At 47.7% G+C, this 17,581-nt stretch overlaps 1 protein-coding gene across 1 annotated transcript in view; it reads right to left on the bottom strand.

Annotated features, from left to right (window-relative positions):
- The window catches only part of LOC116942209 (phospholipid-transporting ATPase ID-like), a 109,096-nt gene extending 95,073 nt beyond the window's left edge, over positions 1 to 14,023 (bottom strand). Inside the window, exon 1 of the mRNA XM_076066714.1 lies at positions 13,881 to 14,023. The gene's annotated coding sequence lies outside the window, so the exon portion shown is untranslated. The remainder of the gene's footprint in view (positions 1 to 13,880) is intronic.
- Between the last annotated feature and the right edge of the window lie 3,558 nt (positions 14,024 to 17,581).

Raw genomic sequence — 17,581 nt, 5'->3', positions numbered from 1 at the left:
TGCGGCATTTGTTTTTCAAGAAACCTCAGTTAAAAGCAACAGAGACTCTAATGCATTACTTAAATGTTACATACGTGGTTAGTGGTAGAACGCGACTAGCTGGAAATAAAACAATTGTTAAAGTATAAAAATAGTCAGTTTAACACGTAGGCTTTCACGACCAATATCATCAATAATACAGGTTTTTTTGGGTTAGATCGCGTAAATATGTCATTAAACCTGCCACCACCCAGACTATATACCCAGGATAGCCGTGAACTGAGTGTTAAGCCGCTTTTTTGGTCGGGATAAATTAGATATTTGGCCAATTCTTTAAAACAAACGTTTGAATGGTGTTGTACGAATGTATGTTGAACTTTATAATAAAGGTTTTTGGGTTAGATCGCGTTATTAGAAATGTGTCACAACCCTCCACCACTCGACACGGCCAATCAAACTCTAAATGTTGTGGCTTCACTCTTCAAACACACCAGTGGGCTGAAGAAGTAACTAATTGGCGTTTTGTTAACGTGACACATTTTTTACTGATTGGCCGTGTCAGGTAGGTGGAGGGTTGCGACGCATTTATAATAACGCGAGCTAATCCAAAAACCGTTATTATGAATAATACTGGTCGCGAAAGACTACGTGTATGTTGAACTTCCTTCGTGGCGTACGTAGCCAACCATGCTCATCTGAGGTGCTGTTTTAACGAAAACCGTGCATAGGGATAATAAAACTCATGAACCCACATCATCTGCAGCTACAGTTGGCAAAGAGATTCAAGGAGACTAAGTTGGAACCTGCGATCCAAGTCCAAGATAACAAACAACCGTGAGGCTGTGGATGTTGTTTTTGAGAGAGTTCTTGTCCAGATAGCGAGGAATAGCTCCATCATTCACATCTTACACTCAGGAAAGGTGAAGCCAGAAGATGTATCCTCTAAAAGCTGGAAACATTTGACCCTATAAAGCCTACATATTTTCGTTTTCCTTTCTTTATCTTGCTTCTATGGTTGGTGGTGCTGATGTCAAATTACATATTTAAAAAATGAGTAATTCAGTAATATGGTAATATTGCTAAAAATAGGTTTATCAATAATGCACATATATGAAAAATGTAACCATACCATACAGTATTATAAATCAAAGCCTCTGCATGCCTCAAACCAACCTCAATGCACTGATTATATATTTTCACACTCTCCCGATAAGAGTTTTCTGAACATAGCCAGCCAGTGTTGGACAAAGTGCTGAAAGGAACAGAGGAGGGTCGTGAGAATTCAGTGCGGGTATTTATAAAAAGGATCGCCCCTTTGCTCCGGCTTGAATTGACCGGTGCATCGGGTCACCTAAAGCTACAACGTGGGGCCCCTAGATGTTGGAATAACAAAAACAATAATCAAGTGCAAACTTAAGGCCAAGGCAGTCATGCAAGCCAGCTTAAGCAAGTGTCTTCCAGCAGCAGGAATCCTACCGATTACCATGAGTTCCATTGCACAGTGCATAAAGAAATGCTTTCACGGTGCACAATGCTTCCAAAAATACATGCAATCCATGACGGGGGCTTAAGGTGAAACTTAACGTTACATAAAAAAACGCCGCACATAGTTACAAGAAAAAGTAAAACACAGCCGCCTTGTCAATCCACTGCTGGATGATGGCCTCCCCACGCCATGTTGGATGTAGGTAGTTGTTTGACCATACTTCACCATGTTGGTTACACAGCAGGCTGGTGAAGGGGCGGGGGGGTGGTGAAGCCCCAGACCGGTTCAGGTATTACTCACCACTGGTGTTAGATTAGATTTAGATGTATTTCAGCAGGAAGGGCCCAATAATCTTTTCGGTTCTATTTCATTGGCATCCCTGTGACTGTACAGAAGTTATAAGGTGCACGTCTGTGTTACAATCGTGGCTTCATAGGTCAGGATGCAAACAGAAAGTATCGGTAAAGTGCTTTGCTTGTTGGCCATAATAGGAACCCAAACTCAGGTCGCCAAGTTCAATGTCGCTGCAATAACCAACAACTCGGCCGGTGCCCCAGACAATGTTACAATGTATTTATACAAACACGTGTCATTGTCTTGACACGTGAGCACACACACGACTTGACGCGACAAGAAAAATGTTGATATTGGCATTTGGATGTAGCTTTCTAAAGCATATACAAAAACACCATCATATCATCGACAAGACAGCTCAGATTTCATGCACTACACAAAAAACTGCCGATTTATATAGTTATAATTTTAGTCTGTTTGACCTTGGCTCTCATAACACTTCTAAATAAGCGGCATGCGTGTCCTCAAATCTTAATGTATGATCCAAAGACTCACCATCATCCGCCACGACCAATCCACTGCTGGATGAAGGCCTCCCTAAGCCTTCACCATCTCTCATGGTCTTGCGATGTAAAAATCCACCGTGCATCTGCACGCGAGCTGATTTTATCGCTCCATCTCCACGGTTTGATGAATGGACATCCATCGGATGCGTTCCATCCTTAACTTGGAACGGATGCTTTCTAGACGAAATGTAATTTACACTGATTCGCAGCTTGCGTTTGTGCCATTACGAGCGTGTTTCACGCCAACATCGCCAGAGGGAATATGTCCGAGAGGAGAACGCGGAGATGGAGGGAAGACATCAGCTCATGCACAGGAAACGAGACTGTGGTATCACGGAAGAGCGACGACCGTGAGACATTCATCCAGCAGTGGACAGAACATGGCTGTTGCTACTGATGATGGTAATGATTATCGGCAAATATTTGACTTTCAGTTGCTTGGGAACACTTGGCTCTCCCAACTCAAATAAAATGTCCATTTGTCACTGGTCAATCAATAACCCAGAGCATCACAAATGCCAACATAAAAAAATAGGGATTTCGCTCTCCTTCATGAACAATTCTCATTGTGTTTTGTTAAAGTATTTATAATGACAGCATCTACATCGAAACAATATGCCTTTATATTACAGTTTAAACTAAACGTGATATCGAACAGATTCCACCAGGCGTGATGTATACAGTAAAGTAATTATTAAATTGTTAAAATGATATCTCCTTTGAGACTATCACTGGCGTACACATTATTGTAACTATAGAAACGAGAGCATTAAGAGGACGAACATTGTGAAAAGGCTACGGGAAATTAGAATGTGCTTGCAAGACCTTGGGCCGTCGAGAACAATTGTTTTTTTTTTATGAAAGCGCATCCAGTTCACCATTTTTATAGACTGCAACGTGTCTCCTGGCATGTCACACCTTAAGTAAATTACAAGATAAATATATTTGTTTCATTAAATACTCGGTTCTGTTAATAGCTGACCTACATCCTAATACGGGGTTCCTCTCCGGTCTGAACAACTCCAGTCCGGCACCAATTTCTACGCGTGACAAATATTATTCTCCCATCAAAGACCCACTTCTTGAGAAGCTCATTCATCAGCACAAAGTATTCACACAGTAAAATGGTTACAAAATTACCTCTTTTCTCGCACCCAAACTGTATTCACAGATGGTTGGAGGTCAAACAGTGTTAAGATAACAAAAGGGGTTCCATAGGGTTCCATCCTCGGCCCCCTTTTGTTCTCTCTCTATGTCAATGACTTGGGCACTGACCTGGATCATTACAGGGTAAATCTTTTTGCAGATGACACAATACTGATTACTGCTGGCCGCTCTCCGGATGACGTAATTGCTAAGCTACAGGGTGATTTCAACAAACTACAACATCAGCTAGTTGCTCTTCAACTAGTCCTGAATACCTCCAAAACCAAGGTGCTATGCTTCTCACCAGGACTAAAGCAGGAAGTTATTTTTCCCCAATTACATTCCTTAAATAATTATCCAATAGAGAAAGTCAAGATCTATAAGTATCTTGGGGTCATCCTGGATTCAAAACTGAATTTTGAAGATCACATTGATTATATTGGTAAAAAGACAAAAGTAAAAATTGGTTTTCTGTATCGACACAAGCACTGCTTCCCCCAATGTTCTGTTTGGAATTGATAAAAGCTACCATACTGCCTCTCCTTGACTACTGTGACATCGTGTATAAATCAACCCCTAGTACTGTACTGAAGAAGCTTGATTCCATCTATTACTTGGCCTTAAGATTTACATTGAACTGCCCATATAGGACTCACCACTGTGATCTCTACATTGGGTCAAACTTAACAGCTCTTAATGTTCGACGGCTTGTGCACCAGATCTTATTTATACACGATGTACTTACAAAAAAATCCGCAGACTACCTGCTGGATCTCCTCTCTGTTTCAAAGAACAAATTTGACCTCAGGTCTTCGCTCATTTACCAGCTTCACATTCCCTATTGCCATACAAAAACTGGAGGAAGGGCCTTTGCTATTGATGCCCCCAGGGTCTGGAATGCTATTGCCAATAAACTGCAACTTGAAAAGCTACCAATGAGATCTTCTCTCAAAACTGCTCTAGAGGAGTTGTACACCCCTAGCTGCGACTGCTATTCATTGGCGTAAAATAAAATAAAATGTTTCGCTCCGGATGACGCTGCAAAGTATTATCTGTATTTTGATGTAGCGTGCTGATCTTAAAGGTGCATTGAAAAATTTGATACTCCGACTGATGCTTCTGTTGTTGTGTAGTAACTCATGCAGCCAGCTATGGCTCTAGGATTTGGTGTTGCATGTTATTTATGCAGTTTATTGTAAAAATTCGGTCACAGTCCCTGTGATCACCGTTACGTTGCAATTATGGCTTTATTTTTTGGTGATTTCGAAAAAGTTTTTTGGTTTGGACATGTTTGTTTTGTTGTAGTATGGAGTTAGACTGATGGCCTTCATCTAAGTTTTCTTGTGGTTGTTGTTGTTTGACTTGCATCCCACTGGGATTTTTTGCACAGTGTTGGTGTACGGTGCTTTTTTCAGGAATATTTTGCTGTTTTTTTTCAGGAATATTTTGCTGTTTTTTTCATGGATTTTCTGTTTGCACAGTCACATAGTCACTTTAAGGTGTTTTTCTTGTTCGTGTTTTTGTGTTTTTATTTGTTGTGGTTGCACCCGATTCAAGAGCCGAATGGCTCACAGGGCTATACCAAAAAAAAATAAACTGAAACTGAAAATACATACGCCCCTTAAAGAGTACAGAGCCACATTTAAAATAGGAATACCCTTCCCACCACGTGCTACTAATTTCCAGCACGAATGGTACACGCTCTCCAAACAACAACAAAAATAATCCCAAGACTACAACGGGCCTATTGCGATTCAAGTGCTCCTGGGAAAGCCTCTCCACATCTTCTTGCCTATTCCGCTTGAGCAAACAGCAGAGTGTTTGACTTGGAGATCCCTCCTCTTTCACAGTCCTCGCACGAAGAATGAAAAAAACGCCGAGGACTACTACAGTGGTAGTAGTAGCAGTAGCCTTGCCCAGCTGCTTGCTGCTCAACATGAAGGTGGCCAGTGTTTGCCAAAGCGGTCCATAAGGTTGACACAGCTGGGCTACAGAGATGTATTTCATCATCTTTGTACCCACTTACACCCGGGCCGCCCACCGCCCACCTTATTCTCGCAGTGCAGAACATATTGATTAGACAAACACTTGCACTCGCTCGCACACAAACAGCAAGGAGGAACAGCGTACACACTTGTACCGCTCTACACGTGTTCTATCAGCATTCTTTGCGCGGTCTATATATACTGTATGTTGTCATTTCATTTCAAGACCTTTGTCAATCCACTGCTGGACGAAGACCTCGTCATTCCGTGTCGGGCATGGAGGATGTCTGACTATACTTCACCACGACAGATAGTGAAGCTTGGTGAAAGGGGGGGGGGGGGGGGTGCCTAGGACTGGTCCAGATATCGTGCGCCGCTCACGTCAGCTGTGGCCGGGTATCAAACTCAAGCTATTGGGTTCATGGCGCAGACAGCTCAAAACCACTCCACCTATGACAGATACAATATAGTCGAACTGAAATGTGCACAAGTACAATATTATATTGTACTACAGTGAGGGGAAAAAGTATTTGATCCCTTGCTGATTTTGTACGTTTGCCCACTGACAAAGAAATGATCAGTCTATAATTTTAATGGTAGGTTTATTTGAACAGTGAGAGACAGAATAACAACAACAAAATCCAGAAAAACGCATGTCAAAAATGTTATAAATTGATTTGCATTTTAATGTATTTGACCCCTCTGCAAAACATGACTTAGTACTTGGTGGCAAAACCCTTGTTGGCATTCAGAGGTCAGACGTTTCTTGTAGTTGGCCACCAGGTTTGCACACATCTCAGGAGGGATTTTGTCCCACTCCTCTTTGCAGATCTTCTCCAAGTCATTAAGGTTTCGAGGCTGACGTTTTGAACCTTCAGCTCCCTCCACAGATTTTATATGGGATTAAGGTCTGGAGACTGGCTAGGCCACTCCAGGACCTTAATGTGCTTCTTCTTGAGCCACTCCTTTGTTGCCTTGGCCGTGTGTTTTGGGTCATTGTCATGCTGGAATACCCATCCACGACCCATTTTCAATGCCCTGGCTGAGGGAAGGAGGTTCTCACCCAAGATTTGACGGTACATGGCCCCGTCCATCGTTCCTTTGATGCGGTGAAGTTGTCCTGTCCCCTTAGCAGGAAAACACCCTCAAAGCATGTTTCCACCTCCATGTTTGATGGTGGGGATGGTGTTCTTGGGGTCATAGGCAGCATTCCTCCTCCTCCAAACACAGCGAGTTGAGTTGATGCCAAAGAGCTCCATTTTGGTCTCATCTGATCACAACACTTTCACCCAGTTGTCCTCTGAATCATTCAGATGTTCATTGGCAAACTTCAGACGGGCATGTATATGTGCTTTCTTGAGCAGGGGGACCTTGCGGGCGCTAAAGGATTTCAGTCCTTCATGGCGTAGTGTTACCAGTTGTTTTTTGGTGACGATGGTCCCAGCTGCCTTGAGATCATTGACAAGATCCTCCCGTGTAGTTCTGGGCTGATTCCTCACCGTTCTCATGATCATTGCAACTCCACGAGGTGAGATCTTGCATGGAGCCCCAGGCCAAGGGAGATTGAGAGTTATTTTGTGTATCTTCCATTTGCGAATAATCGCACCAATTGTTGTCACCTTCTCACCAAGCTGCTTGGCAATGGTCTTGTAGCCCATTCCAGCCTTGTGTAGGTCTACAATCTTGTCCCTGACATCCTTGGAAAGCTCTTTGGTCTTGGCCATGGTGGAGAGTTTGGAATCTGATTGATTGATTCTGTGGACAGGTGTCTTTTATACAGGTAACAAGCTGAGATTAGAAGCACTCCTTTTAAGAGTGTGCTCCTAATGTCAGCTCGTTACCTGTATAAAATATACCTGGGAGCCAGAAATCTCTGATTGAGCGGGGGTTAAATACTTATTTCCCTCATTAAAATGCAAATCAATTTGTAACATTTTTGACACGCGTTTTTCTGGATTTTTTTGTTGTTATTATGTCTCTCTGTTCAAATAAACCTACCATTACAATTATAGACTAATCATTTCTTTGTCAGTGTGCAAACGTACAAAATCAGCAGGGGATCAAATACTTTTTTCCCTCACTGTACATACTGCAGTGTAGAGGGTGGGCTACAGTACATGTGTACTGTGGTCTGTTATGTGTATTTTATATCAATTGCACATATGCATAAGCATCTCAAATGTATTGGTATGGAGGTCTAATTTTTGCAAAGTCAAATTTTATACACTCCCACACAGCAGGGGGGGGGGGGGGCATTTATTCATTTTACTATTTTAAATGTATGGAGGGTGATCCGTGGATATATACCACATTAAAATACTTGAATACAGGGAACATTGCGAGAAAACAATATACGTTATTTCAAAGCCTCTACATATCTTTTACCAACCGTATTAAAAGTTAAAATTATAAAATCCCTGCAGGATATGGAGCCATCGCTTTCACAATATTAAATCACCTATTTAGATGGCAAAATGGATCATTAGAAATCAGTGGGGTATCTATAAACGGTTCACCTCCATAATACATACATTGTACGATGTAATATAAATACAGTACAGTTTATTCATGAAAAACTCTTCACATTGGTGACCTGCCATACCCGTAGCGGGGTGATCTTTGACCTTTTGATTATACATTTTTTTCCCCTAACTCTGCCCTCAATACAAAACTCTCTCCCTAACCATACTAGATCACGTCCATGTTTTTACACGTACAGGATACACAAGGACGATACAGAACTTAATATCGTGTTTTCCAGACATTGTGGGAAGTGCAGAAAAATAAACTCAACTTAAAAATAAAGAAAACTATTTTTATTTTACCAGCTAAGGCCCACTGAGATGTGGCTCTTTTTCAGAAGCGACCTGGCTATCATAAATTATAGCTCAACGAAGTGGCTCATTCACGTGGAAATTTATAACGGCCATATACTCAATTGTTGTACCGTACTTCTATTCTCCCCACCTTCAGCCACCTGCCGTGACCTGCTCAGTGGAGAATGACTAAATACCAGTGGGGCATAGCGAGGCCCTCATGCAGCAGTGGATTGACAAAAGGGATGTACAGGTACATCCAGTATTATCCGCACTACACAGTACACAACACATGCATACCCTGCACATACTGTACAGTACACATACACCCAGGGAGTGTGTAATACAGTACACTGCCAAACCACCATTAAATTAACCAAGACTAAATTGCTGCCCTGGCAAATCTAGGCCCATGAGACCCAACAGACCCAACATCGAATTACCTGGGGAGGACCCGACTGCAATTCCCTCCGTTCCACAAAACACTGATAATTATCAGTAATTATAATTACCTTTCACAATCATACTACAGTGCCCATGCCTTACGGGGGCTGCATTTGTCAGCAGACCACAATGCAGATTTCATTGTTGGACCATACTATGCTGGGACATCTATGCTCCCTGCCTTCACCAACCCGCACTGTTCTGCGAGGCTGAGTGTCGTCAAATGACCCCCCATGACCCATGGGGAGGATCTCATCCAGTAGTAGATTGACAAAAGGCATGTATGTACATCATGTGATGCATAATACATGTACTGTATATGCTGCACAAACAGGTATATATGTAGGGGTATGTACAGCACAGCAGCTAACTGTGAACATATCAATGCTATGACACGCTGCCATGAATTGTGGCCGATTTAATAAATTCAAAGAGAGTAAATTACTTTTGTTAATTTTAACTTTTGTGGATTTTTACTTTTGTGAATTTTAACAAAAGTAATTTACAGCCCCTTGTCAAAGCCACAGCTGGATCAAGGCAGTTACAGATCATGGGAGTGGTTTGACCATACTTCACCATGCTGGAAAGCGAAGGATAGTGAAAGCGGTGAAGATAGATACGGGAGAATGGAAGTACAGTACAACCAAATATTTTCTTTGCCTTGCCCTCTGCCACCCACCACATAGCCTCCGCAGCAGCCTATAACGCATATTTTCTGCACATCCAAGCAATAGCCAGCTTCAAACCAACACTTCAAGACCTGACATATATACTCTGGGTGATCTGGACATTTGGTCACAGGCAGTACTGTCCAACATTCGGTTGATAATTAAATGTTCTGTACGTTTCACCTGCACTCAAAACACAACACACGCACACTACTCGCACTATACACAATGTGCATCGTCCACAACGCTAATGAGCTATCTGGCATTTTGTTCCCAGACCTTACAAAGGGGGGGCGGGTCGGCCACGTTGTAAATGACACGCCATTTAATTAACTTTTTTTTTACACCTTAGAGGAGAGAGATCAAGCGGCCACTGTGGACTACGCAAAAGATACAACAACACACTTACACCGTGCCGCGTGTGCGCGTTGACTTTACGGCGTCAACCACTGCTGCGAACACACACACGTGTGTAGTGACAACTTCTGCGAGCACCTTGAAATGCCAGCAGGCCCCGGCGGCTGCTGCTGCTCCCCGCAAGCTATTCCAGCTGGGCCATATTGATATTTGCAAACCCTCGCAGCACTCGCTCGGATGTCAAAACACTCAACGCACTGGGGTCGATAATACTGCGTGGCCTTCAAAGGGAAGAAGAGGAGGTAGGAGGAGAAGAAGAATAACACACATAATAGGCGACGTTTCAAGAAATTGCCCTTCTTTCATAGCACGTAAAGTTGAGTTTGTTTTTTTTTATTTTGTGCTTGTTGTGACACCACAGCCAACTCACGTTGCCAGCTAACAGTTGCAACGCATGACGCTGGCGGTCAATGGATGCACACGGTACAGTACAAACATGTGTGACACACATGTACAACAGCCCCTTGCGTCGATTCCACTGCTGGATGAGGGGGATCTCACTACCCCGAAGCAGTGCGGTGTAGAGATGGCGGCGAAGGGGCAACACGTGGGAGCATAGACAGTCAGATGCTGTTGCTGCTGCTGCAATGTCCTTTGCTGCCCATCACGCAGACAGATGACCACCCCACCGAAACAGCCTACAACACCTGTTATGCACAGTTAGTCGCCCATCCTTTCGGTAGACGGTGAGTGACTACACACACACACACACGCGCGCACGCACTGCCGTCAACATTTGAGTTTTGCTGTAACCTCGAACGGTCTCCCGTTTGTATTTTTAAGTCCTAAGCCACGGGGCTTAGGACTAAAAACTACCAAATTCGTTTGCGAGAAAGCCCAGCATCAACTGCAGGGTCACGTAAACTCGTTTAAGTGAAAGGGTCGCGCCCTGGTTTTGCTGTGTAAAGTAGAGCGAACGAAAGGGACGATAATTAATTCAACCGCCCAACAGACACGGAACCCTTTGGCCAACATTGGCCCAACGGGGTCCTGTGCCTCATCAAACCCCAAACATCCCTGGCCCAACAGATCCTGTGCCTCATCAAACCCCAAACATCCCTGGCCCAACGGGGCCTGTGCCTCATCAAACCCCAAACATCCCTGGCCCAACGGGGTACTGTGCCTCATCAAACCCCAAACATCCCTGGCCCAACAGATCCTGTGCCTCATCAAACCCCAAACATCCCTGGCCCCACGGGGCCTGTGCCTCATCAAACCCCAAACATCCCTGGCCCAACGGGGTCTGTGCCTCATCATACCCCAAACATCCCTGGCCCAACGGGGTCTGTGCCTCATCATACCCCAAACATCCCTGGCCCAACGGGGCCTGTGCCTCATCAAACCCCAAACATCCCTGGCCCAACGGTTTTCTGTGCCTCATCAAACCCCAAACATCCCTGGCCCAACGGGGCCTGTGCCTCATCAAACTCCAAACATCCCTGGCCCAACGGGGTCTGTGCCTCATCATACCCCAAACATCCCTGGCCCAACGGGGTCTGTGCCTCATCAAACCCCAAACATCCCTGGCCCAACGGGGTCTGTGCCTCATCAAACCCCAAACATCCCTGGCCCAACGGGGTCTGTGCCTCATCAAACCCCAAACATCCCTGGCCCAACGGGGCCTGTGCCTCATCAAACTCCAAACATCCCTGGCCCAACGGTTTTCTGTGCCTCATCAAACCCCAAAAACAACGCTCGCCCAACGGTTTGAACCCCATGCCACAAACACTGCCAATGCCAGGCCGGGTGGCTACGCACACACACACATCAACAACATCATCACCATCAACACGGCTGCTGCGATCCTACAGTCGCAAGCACAGTCACGTAACATCGTTGCGCGCCACTGGATTTCAACTGCAATACTTCTTGGCGCCTAACATCCCTCTCCCTGTGTGTGCTTCGGTAATCTCAGTGGGCCGCCCCACGGCACCGCCTGGGTCTGTGCCGAGACCTCCTCCTGCCAGCAGCGAAGCCCTTCGACCAGTTCACGTGGCCGCCTCGAAGTGCACTTGGCCTGGCACCGCGACCTCCTTAAAACGTGGCAACTCTCGCTCAAGTGGCGTTTGGGCCGTCGTGAACTGTTGTGACCGAGAGAGAGCAGCAGCAGTAACAGCAGCAACAACAGCAGTAGCTGCTGTTGCTGCTGCTGCTTCATGAACACTCATCCCTACCCCACCCCATCGCACGCACGGAGCCTCCCCCTCCGCTGCACCGCCGCTCGAGGAACGAACACGGCCCTCCTCCACTCCCGTGATGCACCGTGCAGAGAAACCATAAACAATAACATCAGCAACATCACCAACATCCCCATCATCATCACCAGCATCGGCAGCACCACCGCCGTCGTGACAGCAGCTCGATGCTGCGACAATGCACCGCTCGCTCCTCCGGACCCTTCTCGTCCCCCCTCTCCCTCATCACTATTCTCCCTCCTCAAGGCTACTCCCCCTCCTCGTTCATCTCTCACCTCCGCACTCTTCTTTTCCCCTTGGCCATTCCCCTCTTGCCGTCTCTCGCCTCCTCTCTCTCCGGTACCCTCCTCCATTATATTGCCCCTCTCCCATCAATACCCCCACCCCTCTCTCTTACATCATCATGTCCCCATCGCCTCATCTCTCACGTCGTATCTCCTCTCCAGCACGGTGATGGTGTCGTTTTAAAGGACATCACCCACACCCCCTTCTCTACCAACAGCTTTATCCCCATCCTCTCCCCCGTCACCTCCTCCCTCACATCTCGATCTCTCATCCTCCCGTCTCTCCTCCATCACCATCTCTCCTCACTACCATCACCATCTCCCACCACCATTATCTCATCCCTTATCACCACCTCCCGCTCTCCCCATCACCATCTCCCACTCTCCCCATCACCATCTCCCGCTCTCCCCATCACCATCTCACACTCTCCCCATCACCGCTCTCCCCATCACCATCTCCCACTCTCCCCATAATCTCCCACTCTCCCCATCACCATCTCCCACTCTCCCCATTATCTCCCACTCTCCCCATCATCTCCCACTCTCCCCATCTCCCACTCTCCCCATCATCTCCCACTCTCCCCATCATCTCCCACTCTCCCCATCACCTCCCACTCTCCCCATCACCTCCCACTCTCCCCATCATCTCCCACTCTCCCCATCATCTCCCACTCTCCCCATCACCATCTCCCACTCTCCCCATCACCATCTCCCACTCTCCCCATCATCTCCCACTCTCCCCATCATCTCCCACTCTCCCCATCATCTCCCACTCTCCCCATCACCATCTCCCACTCTCCCCATCACCATCTCCCACTCTCCCCATCACCATCTCCCACTCTCCCCATCACCATCTCTCCCCATCACCATCTCCCACTCTCCCCATCACCGCTCTCCCCATCACCATCTCCCACTCTCCCCATCACCATCTCCCACTCTCCTCATCATCTCCCACTCTCCCCATCACCATCTCCCACTCTCCTCATCATCTCCCACTCTCCCCATCACCATCTCCCACTCTCCCCATCACCATCTCCCACTCTCCCCATCACCATCTCCAACTCTCCCCATCACCATCTCCCACTCTCCCCATCACCGCTCTCCACATCACCACCTCCCACTCTCCACATCATCATCTCCCACTCTCCCCATCATCTCCCACTCTCCCCATCACCATCTCTCAACATCACCACACCTCACACTCTCCCCATCATCTCCCACTCTCCCCATCACCATTTCTCCCCATCACCATCTCCCACTCTCCACATCACCACCTCCCACTCTCCCCATCATCACCATATCTCCCCCTCTCCCCATCATCTCCCACTCTCCCCATCATCTCCCACTCTCCCCATCACCATCTCCCACTCTCCCCATCTCCCACTCTCCCCATCATCTCCCACTCTCCCCATCATCACCATCTCTCCCCATCTCCCCGTCTCCCCGTGCGCGGCCTGCCTGTCAGGCCGCGCGTCTCCGCCCAATGTAGCAGCAGCAGCGCCGCTTATTTTTACTTCTTACTGAATATCCACGCTCACTTCCACAACAACCACGCAGCAGCAGCAGCACCACAACAACAACGACGACATTCCTTACGCACTGGAATGCCGCAGACGCCGTGATGGTGGTGGTGATGATGAAGACGACGACCACGACGATGAAGGCAGCGAGGGCGCTGCTACTGCCGATGCGGACGCCGCTCAGCGCCACCTCACTGACGGCAGGGGGAGGGGTGGGGCGGGGGAGGGGCGGGGCTGGGGAGGGGCGGGGCTGGTGAGGGGCGGGGCGAGGGAAGGGAGGGGCGCGGGGTGAGTGGAGGTGGTGGGGTGGGGCGAGGTGCGTGGGGGAGGGGTGGGGCGCGGGGGAGGGGAGGGGCGCGGGGTGAGCGGAGGTGGTGGCGGGGGGGAGGCGATGAGTTGGGGGGAGGAGAAGAGGGGAGGAGGAATGAGAATGAGTGACGAGGTGAACGGGAGGAAGAGAAGCAGGGGAGGAGGGTGGGAATGAGAGGTGGGGGGAGGCGTGGGAGGGAATGAGAGAAGGGAGGGAGGGAGAAGAGGGAGGAGGGGCCGGGAGAGTGCTGGGAGTGGGGGCATGTGAAGAGGGAGGAGGAGGAGGGTGGTGGTGGTTGTCGAAGAGGAAGCTGCGAGAGGGAGCGTGGGATCCGCCCTGGGGGAGGGGCAGAGCAGCACCCAGGGGCGGGACCCTGATGGGGGGGATTCCTGGTGAAGGATGAGGGGGGGGCGAGGGCCCTTCCCAAAATGTCCCGGACAAATCATCACCGTGCCCCGTGCAATGCGGCTCGGAATATAAAGAGCCTCTCCTTATTCATAATAAAGGGTTTTGGGTTAGATCGCGTTTATTTATAAATGTGTCGTAACCCTCCACCACCCGACACGGCCAATCAGCAAAAAAAAAGTGTCACGTTGACAAAAGACAAATCATTCACTACTTTAGCCCACCGGTGTGTTGAAGCGTGAATCCACATTTACAGTTTGAGTACGACGTTTCGCTGGTAAATACATCCAGCATCATCGGGCAATTCGCCTTCGTTCATTCGGTGGAAGGCTTTGAGGCTCAACTTGACACAGGGGGCAGGGGAGTCGACAGCACAGATGACTGGCGCAGGGAGGATTGCGCCAGACAAGTAGGGGTGGAGACAGAGGCTAATTGGTGACCTTCACACTGAGCCAATTGATATTTCATGAACCGCTCGGAAATTCCACGAGGTGAATTGAAATGTTGATCGCTCTTCCATCCCCAAAATTATGCGAAGGACGGCGAATGATTTTTTGCACACCGATGCTGGACCGCATATCGTGGGATTGCGTTGCACAAATCGAAAGTTATCAATTGTTACTCGCGCGATTGGATACACGCGTTGTGACAATACGAATCAATCAATTGTTTACCAGACAGTCTCGTCCCTTCACCTGATGAAGGCCGCTTGTGTTGTGGCCGAAACGTCGTGAGAATATTATTGTGTTATTTTATTTTATCAATTTATTATTTATTCTCATTCTACGTGACTTTACCGAAAGAACCAAAGAAGATGAATCACTGCAGTCACGAAAGCTTTAAATCGAATGTTTAAGAATTCATCGTTAAAGAGTTGACCAAGTGAGCCTCTCTTGTATTTTTAAAAAAGGACTGGTATTGCTCTGTATTCTCATGCGTGGGCACAGAATGCCATTTCTTCGATTATGTTTAACGTTGAACTTTTTTCTTACCGTACGTAGCCAACCATCGAGCTGTTTAATGTTCATAAACTTCTATTCATACGATTCAACAGCTCGATGTCATTTTAGCCTGGTCCACGCAATCCTGGCTTTCACGTAGCGCCACCGAAATGTTACGTTACGTTCGTTTTTTTATGTTCTCGGTTCCCAAAGCTCCCCCGGACTGGAGCGGCGTCACCACGGTGCCCGCGACCTCCACCACTATGAGGAACACAGCGGCAGCCCCCGCTGCCGAGACCCCGCGGCGTTTGACCCCGGCCCTCAAAACAGAGGACCGCGCGTCCACCCCGACCCGAGTTCGCCTCCAGTCGCCGCGGTTGCGCCACCGTCGATGACGACGATGATTCAGTTTAATTTATTAGGTACTAGCTGTACTACCCGGCTTCGCCCGGGACTTGGATCCACCACGCGCGGCCGTCTTTGTCTCCACAGTGGCGATGTTCACGCACCACAGCAGTTACGCGTTTGGGGCTGAGCGGTTTAAATAATCGTCACCGGTGGTGGCCGTGAGCGGGAATCGAACTCGGGTCGCCGGGTTCGTAGCGCGGCGTAGCGCTAACCACTACGCTACCGCTCCCTCCAAAGACACATACACAGATACACACACAGACACAAACACACAGATACACACACATAGACAACGCGCTAACCACTACACTACAATGCGTTACATTTCCACGTGCGAAGGTCACGTGACAGATTTGACGTCACAGCTCACTTGCCGTGCAAAAAATAAATGCATTATTGAGCTCCCCCCCCCTCAAAAAAAAATAAAGTGTAGTTTTATAATTTTTGCATGGTGTACAGTCTGGAAAGTACCCACATGGCAAATTTCAAGTTTGTTGCATGTCGGGAAGTACGCTAAACATTTTGAACCGACACATAATCACAACTTTGCCTTTTATATATATGGAGATAGATAAAAAGAACAGAAGAAGAGACTGTAGGGGGCAAGTGCTGTTAGCGAGCACCTATGAAGGCCGGCACGGCACACGAGGGGTTGGGTAGCCAACACCACGCCCGGCCGCCTTTGTCTCCCCAGTGGCCATGTTCACACACCACAGCAGTTACTCGTTTGATGCTGAGTCGACATAGGGGAGGCCCAGGACCAGTTCAAATAATCGTCACAGGTGGTGGCCGTGAGCGGGAATCGAACTCGGGTCGCTGGGATCGTAGCGCAGTGCGCTTACCGCTGCACTACCGCTCCCACACACACACATGCAGACACACAGACACACATACAGACACACATACAGACACACAGACAGCGCGCTAACCACTACACTACAATGCGTTACGCTTCCACATGCGCGAGTCACGTGACAGATTTGACGTCACAGCTCACTTGCCGTGCAAAAAAAATATGCATTATTGAGCCCCCCCCCCCAACAAAAAAAACAAAGTGTATTTTTATAATGTTTGCATGGTGTACAGTCTAGAAAGTACCCACATGGCAAATTTCAAGTTTGTTGCATGTCGGGAAGTACGCTAAACATTTTGAACCGACACATAATCACAACTTTGCCTTTTATATATATGGAGATAGATAAAAAGAACAGAAGAAGAGACTGTAGGGGGCAAGTGCTGTTAGCGAGCACCTATGAAGGCCGGCACGGCACACGAGGGGTTGGGTAGCCAACACCACGCCCGGCCGCCTTTGTCTCCCCAGTGGCCATGTTCACACACCACAGCAGTTACTCGTTTGATGCTGAGTCGACATAGGGGAGGCCCAGGACCAGTTCAAATAATCGTCACAGGTGGTGGCCGTGAGCGGGAATCGAACTCGGGTCGCTGGGATCGTAGCGCAGTGCGCTTACCGCTGCACTACCGCTCCCACACACACACATGCAGACACACAGACACACATACAGACACACACACAGACACACAGACAGCGCGCTAACCACTACACTACAATGCGTTACGCTTCCACATGCGCGAGTCACGTGACAGATTTGACGTCACAGCTCACTTGCCGTGCAAAAAAAATATGCATTATTGAGCCCCCCCCCCCCAAAAAAAAAAAACAAAGTGTATTTTTATAATGTTTGCATGGTGTACAGTC

Source organism: Petromyzon marinus, chromosome 13, assembly GCF_048934315.1.
Source record: "Petromyzon marinus isolate PM22_M1 ecotype Great Lakes invasive population chromosome 13, UKy_Petmar_22M1.pri1.0, whole genome shotgun sequence".
NCBI lineage: Eukaryota > Metazoa > Chordata > Hyperoartia > Petromyzontiformes > Petromyzontidae > Petromyzon > Petromyzon marinus.
This window is presented reverse-complemented; position numbering and strand designations above follow the sequence as displayed.